The 19386-nt window shown below is 46.2% G+C and overlaps 1 non-coding gene across 1 annotated transcript; it reads left to right on the forward strand.

The window, feature by feature from the left end:
• Positions 1–17726: 17726 nt before the first annotated feature.
• Trnas-cga (transfer RNA serine (anticodon CGA)) lies at positions 17727–17799 on the forward strand. The gene has a single exon. It is a non-coding gene; the product is annotated as a tRNA-Ser (tRNA).
• The last annotated feature ends 1587 nt before the right edge of the window (positions 17800–19386 follow it).

Here is a 19386-nt window from a genome sequence, read left to right on the forward strand (position 1 = left end):
GGAATGTAAGTTAGCAGAACAGTAATTGCAATACTGTTTTCTTATTTACGGGTACATTTAGTACAGTAGTTTATTCCTTTTAAATACTGTTGTGTAGAGTAGGCATATAGTAAAGGCTGTAATTCTTACAAACTGCATCGACATAACGTTTCTTTTATTGTTGCTGTTGTTGTTGTTGAAAGTTGGCGGAGAGCTACGAATGCAGCGGAACTGTACAGAGAGTCATATCCTGACAAGAACCCACATTCCCGACACATGTTTTCTCGTCTTGTTGCGACGCTTCAGGAAACGGGAAGTTTCAAAAATGGTTCAAATGGCTCTGAGCACTATGGGACTCAACTGCTGTGGTCATCAGTCCCCTAGAACTCAGAACTACTTAAACCTAACTAACCTAAGGACATCACACACACCCATGCCCGAGGCAGGATTCGAACCTGCGACCGTAGCAGCAGCGCGGCTCCGGACTGGAGCGCCTAGAACCGCACAGCCACCGCTGCCGGCACGGGAAGTTTCAACCCACGACAACGCAATCGTCGTAGCTCTCGCACAGACGAAGCTGCCGAAGTTACTGTTCTCGCTTCCGTTGCTATGAATAAACGTTTGAGAACACGACACCTTGAACACGAAACTGGGATTCCTAAAACCAGTGTACATCGTATTTTTACACGTCAACGGTTCCATCCTTACCATGCACACCTACATCAATAATTACATGGGAATGATTTCCAGAATCGTGTACATTTCTGTCAGTGGACACAGCAGCAAATCCTCGCCAGCCCGAACTTCTTCTCCAATGTTCTATTTACCGATAAATGTTCCTTCTCAAACAAATGACAGGTAAATACAAGGAACATGCATTATTGGTCCAGAGACAACCCACGATGGCTTAGACAGGTGGAAGATCAGCGTCAATGGAGAGTGAACGTCTGGTGTGGGATGCTTGGTACTATAATTATTGGCCCTTATTTCATCAATGGTAGTCTAAAAGGTACAGCGTATGCCAACTTCCTCAGACGAATTATTACTCATCTTCTGGATGAAGTGACGCTAAGAAACAGAATGCTTATGCGATATCAACACGATGGATGTCCAGCACATAATGCCTTGCGTGCACGTCGTGTTCTCAACTGAAGGTATCCTGCCAAATGGATTGGTCGAGAAGGAACAGTTACTTGGCCTGCTAGGTCTCCTGATTTAAACCCTTTGGACTTTTTTCTTTGGGGATGCATTAAAGACGTTGTTTATCGCGATATTCCAACAACTCCATAGGACATACAGGAACGTATCGTGCTTCCTTGTATTCTCTTCAGCAGGCAACACTGGAAGCAGTAAATAATTCTTTCATCGGTGTCGAGTGTCATCAGTTTGAGCACCATTGAATGTTCTACTCCTGGGCAAAGGTACAGGAGAGTAAAAGTCAATTTTGTGTTATGTTTTTACTTGGTTTTCATTTGTTTTCTGGCAACTCCAGCAAGTGGACGAGTTTGTAATCCCGGGCTCAAAGTCAACGTTGTGTTATGTAATTAATAACGTTGTGTTTCAGTTAATGGTACACTGTGATACATTTTTGGATAGGTCTTTAGGAGAGGAAATTAGTTACCGAATAAAAAATACAGGATGCCACTTTTAAAAAGTTATACCACCGTTCATAACTTTGTAAAAAACAAAGCTACAACGAAGGCAATCATTCTGACTGATGTCCCACTCGCTGCTAAAGAACGTCTGCTTGAAACATTTTGTAATTTGCATCTGGACAAACAGTTATTTAGGGTGGTCAAGATAAATGGACCACCCTGTATATATATATATATATATATATATATATATATATATATATATATATATATATAAAACCGCTGCATGTTTTAGGCCTCGCACCATCACATTCACGATGCGACACAGAAATTGTATTGCAGAGTTTTCCCCAAGAGACTAACGTGGCTATGGTCACCGCATGGAACCCATCCCTGGGGTCCAATAGCTAGTAAAAGATGCACTGCTGACCATTTAATATAACTCTCGCACCCTCACATTGACGACGTGACACAGAAATTGTTTAGCGATTGCATACTACAAGCTCTCAGCCGACGTCGCTCTTAGGCACTAATGCGGTCCTCAGGAGTTGTCTAGCCATTAGGAGTGTGCTGGGCTATTGCAGAATCCTCGAGGGCATTGTCCGAGTCATTGCGGTAGTGTGAATCAATATTACTTGTGCGGCTACGATAATTGCATGTAACCTCTCCCGGGCGTCCAAAAACTGTATTCGATGCACCTTTACCGTTTTATTGTAACCCATGCACTCGCACATTCATGATGGGACACAGAAATTGCATCGCAATTGCATTTTACAGACTCTGGGCAGACATCAAAACAAGAGATTAATTTCGCCCTCAGTAATATAATCAGCATTAGGGTGGGTGCTGGACCATTGCATAAACATCTAAGACATTGTCGAAGTCATTCTGCTAATGTACATCCATGATACTGTCGCGGCTACGGTCAGCAAATGGAACCTCTCCTGGGAGTCCAACAGCTTGTAACCTATGCACGGCTGCCCGTTTACGAGCAGCGTTTGAAAAGAGATGGCACCACCGGCGCGTATCGCGATCATGTTTAGTTAGCAGCATCTTTGGAAGGAACGCACACCAAGTTTCAGCCATATTGGTCTATTTCTTTGTGTTTGGCATTCGTGTGAATCAGAGAACTCGAGGTATTGTCAAAAAATGGACAAAACAGAATTTCGTGTGCTGATTAAACATTACTCTAAAAAGGCAAAACGCCTCAGGAGACTAAAGAGAAGCTTGATAAACATTACGTTTACTCTGCACCTTCGATTATAATAGTTTATAAGTGGGCACAAGTGATGCTGAACGTTCTGGACGCCCTGTGGAGGATATGACTACAGAAATCATTGATAAAATGAATGATATGGTGATGGATGACAGAAGAGTTCAGGTGCGTGAGATTTCTAGTGCTGTGGGCATCTCGAATGAACGGGTACATTATATTTTGCATAAACCTTTGGACATGAGAAAGCTATCCGCAAGATGGGTTCCACGATTGCTCACACTTGACCAAAAACGGAATCGTGTGAAGTGTTGCAAGGAAGGTTTTGAGCTGTTCAGGGAGAATCCGCAAGAATTTAAGCGTCGTTTCGTCACTGTGGATGAAACGTGGGTACATTATTATACTCCTGAGGCCAAAGAACAATCTAAACAATGGGCTACCAAGGGAGAATCTGCACCAAAAAAGGCGAAGACCATTTCTTCGGCCGGAAAGTTTATGACGGCAGTGTTTTGGGATTCGCAGGGGATGATCTTCATCGACTGTCTGGAAAAGTGCATATTATTCATCGTTACTGGACCGTTCGAAAACCGAGCTGCAAGAAAAACGCCGGTGATTGGACCGCAAAAATGTCCTTTTCCATCACGACAATCCAGCAGCACACACCTCAGCTGCTGTGTTCACAAAATGAATGGGAATAGGATTCCAACTCGTTTCACATCCCCCCTATTCTCCAGATTTGGTTCCCTCGGACTACTAATTGTTCCCCAATTTGAAGAAATGGCTGACGGGACAACGATTTTATGCTAACGAGGAGGAGATTTCAGCAGCTAATAGCTATTTTGCAGACTTGGACAATTCCTATTATTCGGAAGGGATCAACGAATTAGAACAACGTTGGACGAAGTGTGTAAGTCTAAAACAGGACTATGTCGAAAAATAAAAAAGTTTTACCCAAACACGTAAGTAGTTTTTACCTTTACACGGACTTTCCAAACGCCCCTCGTATTGTAATCCTCTGAGCCTGACATTGACGATGTAACACATAAATTGCGTCGCGATTGACTACTATAGGCTCCGTGCCGACTTATGTCCAAGAGACTAACGGGGCTACAGTCACCACTTGGAACCTCCCTTGGGAGTCCAGTAGCTTGTATGCGATGCACCACCGATCGTTTACTGAAACCCACGCACCCTCACATTGACGATGCGACACAGAAATTGCTTCACGATTGCATACTATAGGCTACCTGTCGACGTCTCTCTAAGGGACTAATGCCGCCCTCAGGAGTTGTCTCGCCATTAGGCAGATGCTGTGTTATTGCATAAGCCTCTAGGACATTGTCCGAGTCATTCTGGTGGAGTGAATCAATGTTACTGGTGCGGCTACGCTCACCGCCATTAACCCCTCCTGCGCGTCCATTAGATTGTAACCGATGCACCGAAGCCGGTTTACTGAAAGCCCCCACCCTCACATTGACAATGTGACTCAGAAATTGCTTCGCCATTACAAACTACAGCCTTATTGCCGTCGTCTTTCCAAGAGACTAATACCGCCCTAAGGAGTTGTCTCGCCATTAGTGGGTACTGGCTATTGCATAAGCCTCGAGGACATTGTCTGAGCCATTCAGGTTGTGTGAATCAATGATACTAGTGCAGATGCGGTCATGGCGTGTAACCTCTCCTTGTGCCCACAAACCTGTAACCGATGTACCTTTACCGTTTTACTGTAACCCCCGCAGTAGCACATTGAGGATGGGACACATAAATTGCATTGCGATTGCATACTGCAGGAGCTCCGGGCAGACGTCACAAGAGACTAATTTCGCCCTGATGAATGTAATCGGCATTAGATGGGTGCTGCGCCATTACCTATACTTCTAAACCATTGTCGGAGTCATTCTGCTAATGTACATCCATGATACTAGCGTGGGTGCGGTCAGCGAATGGAACCTCTCCTGGGAGTCCAATAGCTTGTAAGCCATCCACGACTGGCCATTGGCTGTAACCCTCGCACCCTCTCATTAACGATGTGACACAGAAATTGCATCCAGATTGAAAAAAACAGGCTCCTTACCGACTTTTCTCGAAGAGACTACTGTGGCTATGGTAACTGCATGACACCTGTCCTGGGTGTCCAGTATCTCATACCCGATGCACCTCTGCCTGTTTACTGTAACCCTCAAACCTCACATTGACGATAAGACACAGAAATTGCGTCGCGATTGAATATCACTGACTCGATGCCGACTTCAAAAGAGTAAGGCAGTTATGGTCAACGCAGTGAACCTCTTCTGGGAGTCCTGTAGTTTATACCTGATGGTTAACTGCCCGTGTAATGTAACCCTCGCACCCTCACATTGACGATGCAACAGAGAAATTACTTCACTATTGCATACTTCCTGCCAACGTCTCAGCAATGACACCGCTCTCAGGAGTTGCCTCGCCATTAGGCGGTTCCTATCATATTGCATACACCTCGAGGACATTGTCTGAACCAGACAGGAGATTTTTGCCATCAGGTGGGTGATGCGCTATTACATAAACCTGTAAGACATTGTCGTCATTCTGATAATGTACATCCATGATATTGGTGAGGCTGCTGTCAGCAAATGGAATCTTTCCTGAGAGTCCAATAGCTTGCAACCCATGCAAGGTTGCCCATTTTCTGTAACTGTCGCACCATCACATTGACGATGTAACTCATAAATCTCGTCGCGATTGAATACTACAAGTTGCATGCAGACCTCTCCAAGAGACTAATGCGGCTATGATCACTATATGGAACCTCTCCTGGGATTCCAGTAGCTTGCATCCGATGAACCACTGCCCTCTTACTGTAACCCTCGCACCCTCGCACTTTCTATGCGACACAGAAATTGGTTCACGATTGAATACTACAGGCTACATACCTACTTCCATCCAAGCGACTAACCAGGCTATGGTCACCGCATGGAAAGTCTCCTTGGATTCCAGTACCTTATACCCGATGCACCACTGCCATTTTACTGTACTATCAGATTCACGACGCGACACAGAAATTGCATCACGATTAAATACTACAGGCTCCATGCTGACTTTTCGCCAAGAGACTAACGGGGCTACAGTCGCGGCACGGTGCCAATTCTGGGACTCCAGAATCATATACACGATGTACCACTGCCCATTTACTGTAACCCTCGCTCCCTCACATTGAAGACGAAACACAGAAATAACGTCGCGATTGAATTCTACAGGCACCGAACCGACTTCAACAGACGAACGAGGGCACGATCACCGCATGGAACCTCTCCTTGGAGATGAGCAACTTGTATCCGATGTACCGCTGCCTGTTTGCTGTAATCCTTGCACCCACACATCGATGGTGTAACAAAGAAATTGCGTTGTGTTTGAATACTACAGGCTCCACGCCGATTTTTCTTCAAGAGTCTAACGCAGCTGCTGTCACCGTGTGGAACCTCTTCTGGGGTTCCACTAGCTTGTATCCGATACACCAATGCCCATTTACTGTAACCTTCGCACCCTGACATTGACGATGAGAAACAGAAATAGCTACGCGATTGAAAACTACAGGTTCCGTACTGACTTCTCTCCAAGAGACTAACGTGGATACGGCAACCACTTGGAACCTCTCCTCGCAGGCCAGTAGCTTATATCCGATTCACTACATCCGGTTTACTGTAACCCTCACACCTTCACATTGACGCTGTACCACAGTAATTACGTCGCGATTAAATACTGCTTGCTTCCATGACGACTTCCCCCATGAGACTAACGTGGCTACGGTCACTGCATGGAACCTCTCCTAGGAGTCGAGCAGCTTGCATCCAATGCACCACTGCCCGTTTACTGTAACCCTCGCAGATACACAACGACGATGTGACACAGAAAGTGCGTCGCGATTGAATACTACAGCCGTCATGATGACTTCTCTCCAAGCGACCGTCACCTCATGGAACATTTACTAGGACTCCAGTACCTTGCTTCCGATGCATCACTGCCCGTTTACTATAACCATAGAACCCTCACACTGATGATGCAGCACAGAAATTGCAGCCTCCACGCCGACTTCTCCCCATGAGAGTAACGTGGCTACGGTCGCCACACGGAACGACGATGAGGAGTCCAATAGAATGCATCCAATGCATCACTGCCCGTTTACTCTAACCCATGAACCCTCACACTCATGATGCAGCACAAAATTGCAGCCTCCATGCCGACTTCTGCCCAAGAGACCAACGCGGTTTCGTTCTCTCCATGGAACATCTCAATGGAGTGCAGCACATTGTATCCTATGCATCACTGCCTGAGTACTGAAACCCTCGCATATTCACATTGACGATTAGACACAAAAATTGCGGAGCGATGAGCCACCACTGGTAGTTTGCTGAAACCCTCCCACTCTCATACTGACGATGCAACACACAAATTGCTTCGCAATTAAATGGTACAGACTCCATGCCGACTTCTCTCCAAGCATTTAATATGGCAATGGCCACCGTGTGGAACTTCTCCTGGGAGTCAAGTAGCTTGTTCCGATGCACCACTCCCAGTTTACTGTAACGTTCGCTCTCTCACAATGACGATGCAACAGACAAATTGCGTCGTGATTCAATATTACAGGGTCCTTGCAGTCCTTGCTCCAAGCGTTTTTACATGGCTACGGCCACCGTATGGAACGTCTCTCGCGATTCAAGTAGCTTGTTCCGATGCACCAGTGCCATTCTACTGTAAATCTGACACCCTGTCATTGACGATGCAACACACAAATTGCGTCGTGATAGAATGAAAAAATCTCCTAGCCTCTCCTCTCCGAGCTACTAATGTGGCTATGGTCACCAGATGGAACTTTCCCTGGGGGTCAAGTATCTTGTTTTTGAGGCACTTCTGCCAGTTTACTGTAACCCTCGCACTCTCACACTGACGAACAACACACAAATTGGGTCGCGATCGAATATTAGAGGCTCCTTTCCGACATCTCTCCAAGCGTTTAACATGACAACGAACACCGCATGGAACGTGTTCTGGGAGTCACGTACCTTGTTCCGATGAACCAGTGCCTGTTTACTGTTAACCTCCCACCCTCACATTGACGAAGTAACACACAAATTGAGTCGTGATTGAACGTCACGATCTCCTTGCCTTTGCTCTCCAAGTGACTAACGTGGAATGGTCACCGTATGGAATTTCCCCTGGGGGTCAAGTATCTTGTTTCTGATGCGCCACTGCCAGTTTACCACAAACCGTGCACTCTCACACTGACAATGCAACACGCAGATTGTGCCGTGATTGAATCCTACAGGCTCCATTCCTTTACTCTCCATGCGACTAACGTGGCTATTTTCAAGGTATGCTGCTTCACGTGGGGTTCAAGTATCTTGCTTCTGAGCCACCACTGCCAGTTTACTGTAACCCCAGCACTCGCATATTCACGATGCAACACAAAAATTGCGTCGCGATAGAATATTACAGGCTCCAAGACGATTTCTCTCTAAGCGTTCAAAATGGCAACGACAATAGTATGGAGCTACTAATGGGAGACAAATAGCTTGTCCTGATGCACCACTGCCAGTTTACTGTAAATCTACCACCCTCACACTGACGAGGCAACACACAAATTGCTTCGCTAAGGAATATTACAGGCACCATGACAACTTTCTCCAAGCGTTTAACATGGCAACGACAAATGTATGGACCTTCTAGTTGGAGACAAATAGCTTGTTCTGATGCACAACTGCCAGTTTACTGTAAATCTCCAACCCTCACATTGACAATGAAACAGACAAATTGCGTCGTGTCTGAATGCTGCAATCTCCTTGCCTTTTTTCTGCAAGCGACTAACGTGGCTACGTTCAAATGTTCAAATGGCTCTGAGCGCTATGGGACTTAACTTCTGAGGTCATCAGTCCCCTAGAACTTAGAACTACTTAAACATAACTAACCTAAGGACATCACAGACATCCATGCCCGAGGCAGGATTCGAACCTGCGACCGTAGCGGTCGCTCGGCTCTAGACTGTAGCGCCTAGAGCCGCACAGCCACTCCGGCCGGCGGCTACGTTCACCTTGGACGTCAAGTATCTTGTTTCTGAGGAACCACTGCCAGTTTACCGTATAGCTCCCACTCTCACACTGACGATGCAACACACAAATTGCGTCCAGATTGAATATTACAGGCTCCATGCCGACTTCAATCGTTTAACATGGCAAAGGCCACCGTACTGAACTTCTGGGAGTCAAGTAACTCGTTCCGATGGACCACTGCCAATTTACTGTAAATGTCTCACCCTCACATTGACGGTGCAAGACACAAATTTCTTCGAAATTGAATACTACAAGATCCATGCCTTTTCCCTCCAAGTGACTTATGTGGCTACGGTGACCGTATGGAACTTATCCTGGGAGTCAAGTAGCTTGTTCCGATGCACTACTGCCAGTTTACTGTAAATCTCCCACCCTCACATTGACGATGCAACACACAATTTGCTTCATGATTGAATACAACAGGCTCCATGCCTTTTCTCTCTAAGAGTCTAACGTGGCTGCAGTCACCCTAAGGCAAATCTCCAGGGAGTCAAGTAGTTAGCTTCCGATGCACCACTGCCAATTTACTGTAACCCTCGCACCCCCACGTTGGCGATATAACACGGAAATTGCGTCGCAATTGAATACTACAGTCTCTCCCCAGGGGCATAACACGGTCTCGGTCACCACTTGGAACTTACGTTTCGATTGAAGTACCTTCTTCCCGAGGCACCAGTGCCAGTTTACTGTAATCCTCGCACCTTCACATTGACGATACAACACAGAATTTCCGTCGATACTGAATATTACAGGCTCCATGCCGACTTCTCTCCAAGCGTTTAGCATGGCTGCGGCCACCGTATGGAATTTCTCCTGGGAGTCAAGTACCTTGTATCCGATGCAATACTGCCAGATTAAACATCACGATCTCTCACTGACGAGACATCACAAATATTGCGTCGCGATTGAAAATAACAGTCTCCATTCCGACTTCTCTTCAAGCACTCAACGTTGCTACAGACACTGTATATAGCTTCTCATGGGAGTCAAGTAGTTTGTTTCCCATGCACCACTGCCATTATACTGTAACCCTCGCACCCTCACATTGGAGTTACAACGGCGCTGTTTGCAAGGGTCGGTCTGGGATTTATCACTGACGCCCGTTTAGGTGAGACAGGCAGCTTGTCCAACACTTCTTGATCTGAAGGGAACCGAACTGGCAGACAGCCGACCGTCCAATGAATGAAATGAGTTCCGCTCCACGTAAGCACCAAAACGACCACAATATTTCAATACATAACACACAAAATATTGGCGCCCACAACGACCAACAACGCCTCCGCTGTCGTAATACACGCCACGCTGTACAGAAACAGCATGCCGGGGAAATTACGCTGCCTAAAATTACATCAACGACCAGGCCAGGTAATCAGTACGTCAACAGTCACAAGGCAGAAGATACCGCTTGTGAACTTCCATAACACGGAGTAAATTAAGTTAAATTTCACAAGGAGACGGCTAGAATCTTAGCCGACGTTAAATACACATACGTTGTTGCTCGCGGAAATGTCCCAAAAGCGACAACCAGGATCAAACGAAGAAATGTAAACAGTTGAGGCTCATTAGTAAGTCAAGCGAGGACTCAACTTTCATGTCCAAGATCGGTGTTCGACGAACTTCATAGCACTCGCAAGCAGCACCCCACACTCCCACTGCGCGCGCACGCCGCCAGTGGCTTCTGTCCGACTCCACGGGACGGGGCCCTGCATGCTGTTCACGCCAACCGATCGACTCGACTGCTGGTCCGTCCGCGACTGCTGCCCCGTCACGACTGCACCGCTGCTGCGTCTCCCACTCACTGACTACACGACACACGATGAACCGGAAATACTATCGGTCGCTCCAGAGGTGGTACGACAGTGCGCTTATCGATACGCGCTGCTGCTGCCACTCACGGGCAAGTAAGGCAGGATGATGGGGTCGCCAGTAAATGGAATAAGAAAACGAGGCTTCACTACCGTAACAGACGATGACAAACAATTAATGGGATGAACACGAGCAGTGCATGGCTCAACCTCCCCCCTCAAACTCAATGCCGGGGGAGGGGTGACTCATCCCCCGGGCTACCTGAACTTAAGTTGGCTAAAGTGAACCCGTTACTGCTTACCAGAGCAGTTATCCTTCACCGACAGATTCACTGGGCCTAAAATATGCACGATTGTGCAAGGTCCCAGAAATCGAGGAGTAACTTTACTTAGATTCGTCACATGCACCTGCCTACTGGGGATGTTACCGACATAGACCTGATCTCCTGGCCTCCCCCTAAAAGTTCCCCGATTACGACTGTAACGCTCAGATTGTTTATTATGGGCCCTGAGTATATTACGCCTGGCATGGTTTCAGTTTTCCTTGATGACATGCGGAGTAATATCCGCCGGAATTACATCTTGAATTCCTCACAAGTTCGAAAGAGGGGAATTAACCGGATAGGAAAGGATCAAGGAGGCGGGCGTAGTTCTCAAAGCTTCATGACTTTCAGTATTAAAGGGAAAATAAATCAAAGGAAAACTAGAGTCCCATTTTCTAGGCATTTTCTAATGATAAATAATCAACGCGGATTTAAGATTTCGGTTAACTCTCTCCGCAAAGGATCCCTGCTTATAGTATGGCGTAGTCGTGATATGCTTGACACCGTACTGAAAACAGAGCGCCTAGAAAGGAGCCGAAAGAACGGCTGGAGCATTATCACTAATGAGTTGCTTAGGTGGGCCAAAAGCACTGAATACAATAGTTAAATGAGAAATAGTGGTGGTAGCGGTGAGATTATGGCTCGGAAGGAGCCAAGTAAATGTGGAGAACTGATCGATGACCTTTCTTAGTACGAGACAAAGGTCCTAGATAATCAATATGAAGGTTGTGGATAGGGCAGGACTCAGGCTCAGAACTCAACAAACCCTGTTGAAGAGCATTCGTGGGTTTGGCTACATTACACAAGCGACATTGGGATACCATCTCTCTCACATCCCGGTCCATGGAGGGCCAAGTTAAATGCGCAATGATTTTTTTAGGGAGTCTTATAAGTTCCTAAGTTCCCTCGCACAAACTAATCATGAAAATAACGAAAAACGGGGCCCATCAAGGTTACAGGCAAACAGATCTTGCACTCCCTGGCATCATCCACCCTCTTACAGAGAATACCACTCTTGACAACATACTCATCCGACAACTCTCCCGCCAACAGGCATTGCTTAATCGGGCTCCAAATAGAATCCTGATCCTGATTCTGAGCGACATCATCGAACAAGAGGGGGATTTAACCCAACACAATACAATGAAGACTGTCTCCCTCTTTCTCCCGGGTTCCCTTACTAGAAGTCCATTCGGCGAACATCCGGCTGAGGACATGGGCAAGGATATTTTCAGAGCCTCTCACGTGTTTAGCTTCAAATTGAAAAGTCTAAATGCGTACCGCCCACCTGGCAATGCGGCCAGTTTTACGAGGCCTATCCAACACCCAGCTCAAAGCCTGATTGTCCGTTTTTAGCTGAGAAACTCGATTTTCAAGGTAGAAGCGGTACTTCTCCAATGCGGCCAAAACGGCCAACGCCTCGCAATCGTAGAAGGAGTACTTACCGACGAGACGCGTAAGCTAATGGCTGCCTCTGCCCTTCAAACTCCTGAAAGAGAACAGCTGAAATACCAGCATTAGATGCGTCAGTTTGGACAATAAACCTTTTATTAAAGTCTGGTACTCCAAGAACCGGAGGATTGGATATGGCTGCCCTAATGTGTTCGAACGCAGTCTCCTGTGCGAGTCTCCTTCAAAACGCACACCCTTCCGGCGCTATTCGTTCAAGGGCGCTGCCAGCTGAGCAAAATTTGGGACAAAACGGTTAAAATAGTTCGCCGTGCCTATGAACGTAGCAACTCCGCCCTTGCCAGTAGGTGGAGGCAAAGCGCGTAAGGCCTTAGTGCGCGTATGCTCTGACTCCACACTATGTGACCTAGGAATTCGATCTGCTGCCTGGCTAACGTCACCTTACTAGGTTTAACAGTCAAACCGGCTCCCTGTAATTTCACAAGAAGTTGCTGGATATGATCCAAATGGTCCTGAAACGAACGGCTACAGATAACTAAGTCGTACAAATTATACACACAAACTAACTTGAAGTTGCCAAGAATATGATCCAGCAAACGAGTGGGAACAGCAGCACCGGTCGCTAGATCAAAGGGAACTCTGTTAAACTCAAACAAATTTCAATCAATACAAAACGCGGTAACATGTCTACACTCTTCAGCTAATGGAATCTAATAGTAAGCCTGGTTCAAATCAAGAACAGTAAACCAATTAGCACCAGCAAACCAACTGAAAGAATTATGCAGATCAGGTTCACCGATTCGAGGACAACCTCAGCGTTCAAACAGCGATAGTCAACCACAGATCTAAAATCGCGCCCCTGATCCTTAGGAACAAGGAATATGGGGGAAGTACAAGCAGATGTAGAAGGCCTAATCACTCCTTGTTGGAGCATTTGCGATATTTTAGCCTTGAGTATCTTCACCCTAGGGGTGAGAGGGGATATGGGGACTGGCTGACCGGAATATCGCCGAATTGACGGATATGATAATTAAGAACATTATTAACCCCCAATTTATCAATAAGAAGCTGAGGAAAACAGTGTAACAAATCCCGTAATTGAGAGGCCTGAATATCAAACTCATTAGCCACCGCCTCAACGGGCCAGTGCGCCGACATTCCGATGCACAATACGTTTAGCGCACTCACAGAAACCAAACTTCTCTACAGGAGCGAACTTAAGGAAAAAGGTGTGCTTCGAATAATCCAAGACTAACCCAGTCTTACTGATGAAATGAGACCCCATAATTACATCAATCAGCTGTTCCCTAACTAAAGATGATGACACAGACCAGGAAATCTTCCCCACCGAAACACTCCCTCGGACCCAACCGTGCAAAGGCAACATTTGGCCATTGCCCACCCGAAATCTCTGCACCAGAGAAGGGACCGACCGACGTTTCGTAACATGCCCAAATTCCAAAATCCACTCGAAGCTCAATAATGGAAAGGAGCTACCAGAATCCAAAAGAGCACAAATCGATTCGCCACCTACTCGAGAACAAACGTAAGGCAAGGGCGGTGATGAGGAAGCGACAACACGGGTACGCCAGGGTGTAAAGGCTCGATCCCGAGGTCGCTGCCCAGCCCGGCTCTGACTGCGCGAGACTGAAGGCAAGAGCGTACCAAATGAGCCGTACCGCCGCACCTGAAACAACGCCGGGGTTCCCTTCTAATGACTTCAGCTGATGTAGAGACTTGGGAACCATCACCGACGGCCTGCCCCTTAGCCTCGTGCCTTACATGTTTCCCAAGAGTCAATACCGATACCATTACAACCGCGTTACGAAGATCTTCCCACGCTGAAGGCTGCTTATGGAAGACAAAATGCGACTTACCGCCGCGTGCATTCCCCTTAGAACAATAGACACCAATTCTTGTTCCGGGAAAACACTCAACAAAGCCAAAGAGGCCGTCTGAACACCACCGACACACTGAGGTAACTGCTCCTCATCGCGCTGTGCATTCATAAATGTAACGACGCTCAAGCTGTATTCGAGCTCCAGTGGTCAACCTTTGCCTAATCACGAGCTCCCTCAATTTCTCTATGTGAACCCTTCTGCCATGGCTCGCGAGAGGAGGTTCTGCAACGCACCTCTAGGCCAGTGGGTACAACACTGACAAAATTACGTGAAAGGCACCCGTATGTTGGCCAAGGCGAACCAACAACCATAATACACTACTGGCCATTAAAATTGCTACAACAAGAAAAAATGCAGATGATAATCGGGTATTCATGGGACAAATGTATTATACTAGAACTGATATGTGATTACATTTTCACGCAATTTGGGTGCATAGATCCTGAGAAATCAGTACCCAGAACAACCACCTCTGGCCGTAATAGCGGCCTTTACACGCCTGGGCGTTGTCAAACAGAGCTTGGATGGCGCTTACAGGTACAGCTGCCCATTCAGTTTCAACACGATGCCACAGTTCATCAAGAGTAGTGACTGGCGTATTGTGACGAGCCAGCTGCTCGGCCACCATTGACCAGACGTTTTCAGTTGGTGAGAAATTTGGAGAATGTGCTGGCCAGGGCAGCAGTCGAAAATTTCTGTTTCCAGAACGGCCCGTACAGGACATGCAGCATGCGGTCATGCATTATCCTGCTGAAATGTAGGGTTTCTCAGGGATCGAATGAAGGGTAGAGCCACGGATCGTAACACATCTGAAATGTAACGTCCACTGTTCAAAGTGCTGTCCGTGCGAACGAGAAGTTACCGAGACGTATAACCAATGGCATCCCATACCATTGTCTTGCAAACGTCCCCTCTGTCGACTCAGGAATCGAGACGTGGCTGCACGATCCGCTACAGCCATGCGGATAAAATCCCTGTCATATCGACTACTAGTGATACGAGGCGTTGGGACTCAGCACGGCGTTCCGTATTATCCTCCTGAACCCACCGATTCCATATTCTGCTAACAGTCATTGGATCTCGACCTACGCGAGCAGCAATGTCGCGATACGATAAACCGCAATCGCGATAGGCTACAATCCGACCTTTATCAAAGTGGGAAACGTGATGGTAGGCTTTTCTCCTCCTTACACGAGCCATCGCAACAACGTTTCACCAGGCAACGCCGGTCAACTGCTGTTTGTGTATGGGAAATCTGTTGGAAACTTTGCTCGTGTCAGCACGTTGTAGGTGTCGCGACCGGCGCAAACCTTGTGTGAATTCTCTGAAAAGCTAATCATTTGCATATCCCAGCATCTTCTTCCTGTTGGTAAAATTTCGCGTCTGTATCACGTCATCTTCGTCGTGTAGCAATTTTAATGGCCAGTAGTATAATTTCTCGATCTGTTCAAGTCACTAAACAACTAATTTAGTGATATCTCGGTAGAAATACGCCAGAGGATTAGGCAAATTGGGAAATATTGCGTCTAACTTGACAGAGGATGTAACCGTACCAGCCGCGAGCAGCCTCTCGCCGTGTTCCTGACACAGCAAATCCCGCTCTTCAGTCCTCTTCCCGTCCATTTCTAAACACATAAAATTAAGCAGTAAGGTCTTCTAAGGATCGTTTATTGTATGATTATATGATAGCGGAACAAACACTGGTAGCAGTTACTTCTGTAAAATATCTGGGTGTATGCGTGCGGAACGATTTGAAGTGGAATGATCATATAAAATTAATTGTTGGTAAGGCGGGTACCAGGTTGAGATTCATTGGGAGAGTGCTTAGAAAATGTAGTCCATCAACAAAGGAGGTGGCTTACAAAACACTCGTTCGATCTATACTTGAGTATTGCTCATCAGTGTGGGATCCGTACCAGATCGGTTTGACGGAGGAGATAGAGAAGATCCAAAGAAGAGCGGCGCGTTTCGTCACAGGGTTATTTGGTAACCGTGATAGCGTTACGGAGATGTTTAATAAACTCAAGTGGCAGACTCTGCAAGAGAGGCGCTCTGCATCGCGGTGTAGCTTGCTCGCCAGGTTTCGAGAGGGTGCGTTTCTGGATGAGGTATCGAATATATTGCTTCCCCCTACTTGTGCCTCCAGAGGAGATCACGAATGTAAAATTAAAGAGATTAGAGCGCGCACGGAGGCTTTCAGACAGTCGTTCTTCCCGCGAACCATACGCGACTGGAACAGGAAAGGGAAGTAATGACAGTGGCACGTACACTGCCCTCCGCCCCATACCCCGTTGGATGGCTTGCGGAGTATAAATGTAGATGTAGATGTAGATGAAGGCTGACATGCCCAAATGCACTATCCGATTAGTTAAATGCATTAACTGCGTCCGCACCCTATTGAGCCGACTATCACTAAGTTGGGTTCCTTCCAAAAAACAAATAGTGTCCTCAAGGCCTCCAACAGCCTTAAACAAAAATTCAGTGGCAGCTCCTGTCTTACCCACCACCGCTGAAGTGACGGCAACCGGATGAAGAACGGCAGCGCCTAAACGAGCCACTAAATCAGGAACACTGCCATCAGTAGGTTGGCGCCTTATTGTCAGCTCGTAAACGAGATGGTCCTTCCTGAGCAGGCCGATCCCTGGACGCTGTCTGACCGCCATTTGAATACACATGACACAATCAACCATCAAAACAATACTGTGCCACACAACAAAAAACAAGGGTCACTCTGACAGTAACTGGAATGGCAAGCACAAACGTAACCACATTCTGCTGCCAATGAAATGTCTCGGCTAGCAGGACAGAGCGGATTAGGTTGTAGATAGGGGCCAAATGAGTTCCTCTCAGTTGCACTCGACATACGAACCTTATTTATCAACACACAATACTACGACGACGATGCAAAACACTCAAAACTTGGATCGACCACCTTTCATTAAGTTTAGATGGGCTGAAGGCCAGATTCAAAATCCAAGACACAAGACTTAAGCAAAATTGAAATATAAGGTTCTTCTGGAGGTTTCAACCAAGAATACTTTCTCAATCTTCAACTTAATCGGCTGAAGGCCTTCGCAACTTAATTTTAATGGAACTAGGCTGGAGGTTGCATGTTAAGCAATAAGAGGAGCTTCAATCAAAAGTCATACGGCCTTATCAAATTGGGCTGAAACGCCGAGTCTCGGTCCGGCACACCGTTTTAATCTGCCAGGAAGTTTCATATCTGCGCACACTCCGCTGTAGAGTGAAAATCTCATTCTAGAAACATCCCCCAGGCTGTGGCTAAGCCATGTCTCCGCAATATCCTTTCTTCCAGGAGTGCTAGTTCTGCAAGGTTCGCAGGAGAGCTTCTGTGAAGTTTGGAAGGTAGGAAACGAGGTACTGGCGGAATTAAAGCAGTGAGGAGGGGGCGTGCGTCGTGCTTGGGTAGCTCAGTTGGTAGAGCATTTGCCCGCGAAAGGCAAAGGTCCCGAGTTCGAGTCTCGGTCGAGCACACCGTTTTAATCTGCCAGGAAGTTTCATATCAGCGCACACTCCGCTGTAGAGTGAAAATTTCATTCTAGAACTACGAAAGTGACAGTAATGATGTGAATCAAATAATAAACATTTCTTTGCTCTCTAATATTTTGAAAAATAACGTATTATGCCAAGTTTGCAAAGAAAGAGGACTGGAAATGAAAATGACTTCACACATTCCTCATAGTGGTAATAGTGGGAAGACGGTGAATGATATAAATGTTAGGCTAGTGTTATGGCTTGCGCTGCATTGGCAAGGGCAGCGCTGCAGGGACAATGTTATGTGGAATTATGAACTTGCCAAATCCACCAACCAAGTTTGGATTTTATAATGAATAGGTGGGGTCTTCTGCTGAAGATATTGCTCAAGCAACAATCAAGAAAGCAGTTGAAGAAGCTGTGACAGATAATGGTAATTGTAGAGATTTAACTGTTGCTATAAATGGATCATGGCATCATAGAGGTCATAAATCTCTAAATGGAGTTGTGACAGCGAAGTAATTGATGTTGCTATTCTCTCAAAGCGTTGTAGATATAAGGGCAATACCAAGGATGGACGTAGTGAAAGTTGTGAAGAAAATTTTCACGGCACGAGTAGAGCGATGGAAGTAGAGAGAGTGAAAGCAATTTCCTCCAGCTCACAGGAGTGGTATAATGTACGATACTCTATCTGTGAGATGGTGGTTCTAAGGGATATGAAGCTGTAGAGGAACTCAAACCTTATGGGAACGAAAGTCACATTTAAAACAGGAGTGCAGAACCGCATGGGGGCTCGCATGCGCAAACAAAATTGGACATTAGGATGCCAGAAGCTTAGTGATGGTAAGACCCTTGGAGGAAGAGGAAGATCGTCAGATGAAGCAATTGAAAGACTGCAGAGGTATTATGGGCGTGCAATTAGGCAAAATACAAGAAGCATTGAGCATATGAGGAGAGCAGTATGGGCATTATATTTTCATACTGCATCAACAAATGAGCACCCACAACATGCACTGTGCCCCACAGGTGATGACTCATGGAGTAAGTACCAATCAGAAAAGGAATGTGCCCATAAGAACCGTTGGCCAAATGCTGCAATTGATGTAATTAACCCCATATTCAGAGATTTATCACAGCCAAGTTTATTGGAAAAGTGTTTGCATGGGAAAACACAAACTCCAAATGAAAGTGTAAGTAATTTAATTTGGATAAGGATTCCCAAAAGAGTGTTTGTACAGATTAAAAACATTGAATTTTGCAGTGTATGACGCAGTGGCCACATACAATGAAGGACACATTATCAAATGTGATGTGCTGAAACGTTTAGGTTTCCAACCTGGACACAATGTCATTTCCACAATGCGCCTCATTGATGAAGAAAGTCGAAAAGGTGCAGGAAGAAGACACAAAAGCCTACAACATGCAGCAAAAGGGAATAAAAGACCATCTAAAAAGAAACACTGGATAATGAAGAGGATGCTGATAAATCATAATATGCGGCAGGAATGTATTAAAAACTTTGGAAGCCATTTCCCGTAAATTTAAAATTTTCGTTTTTGAGGACATTTTCTCAAAAACTGCTAAC

Source organism: Schistocerca serialis, chromosome 9 (assembly GCF_023864345.2).
Source record: "Schistocerca serialis cubense isolate TAMUIC-IGC-003099 chromosome 9, iqSchSeri2.2, whole genome shotgun sequence".
Lineage (NCBI taxonomy): Eukaryota > Metazoa > Arthropoda > Insecta > Orthoptera > Acrididae > Schistocerca > Schistocerca serialis.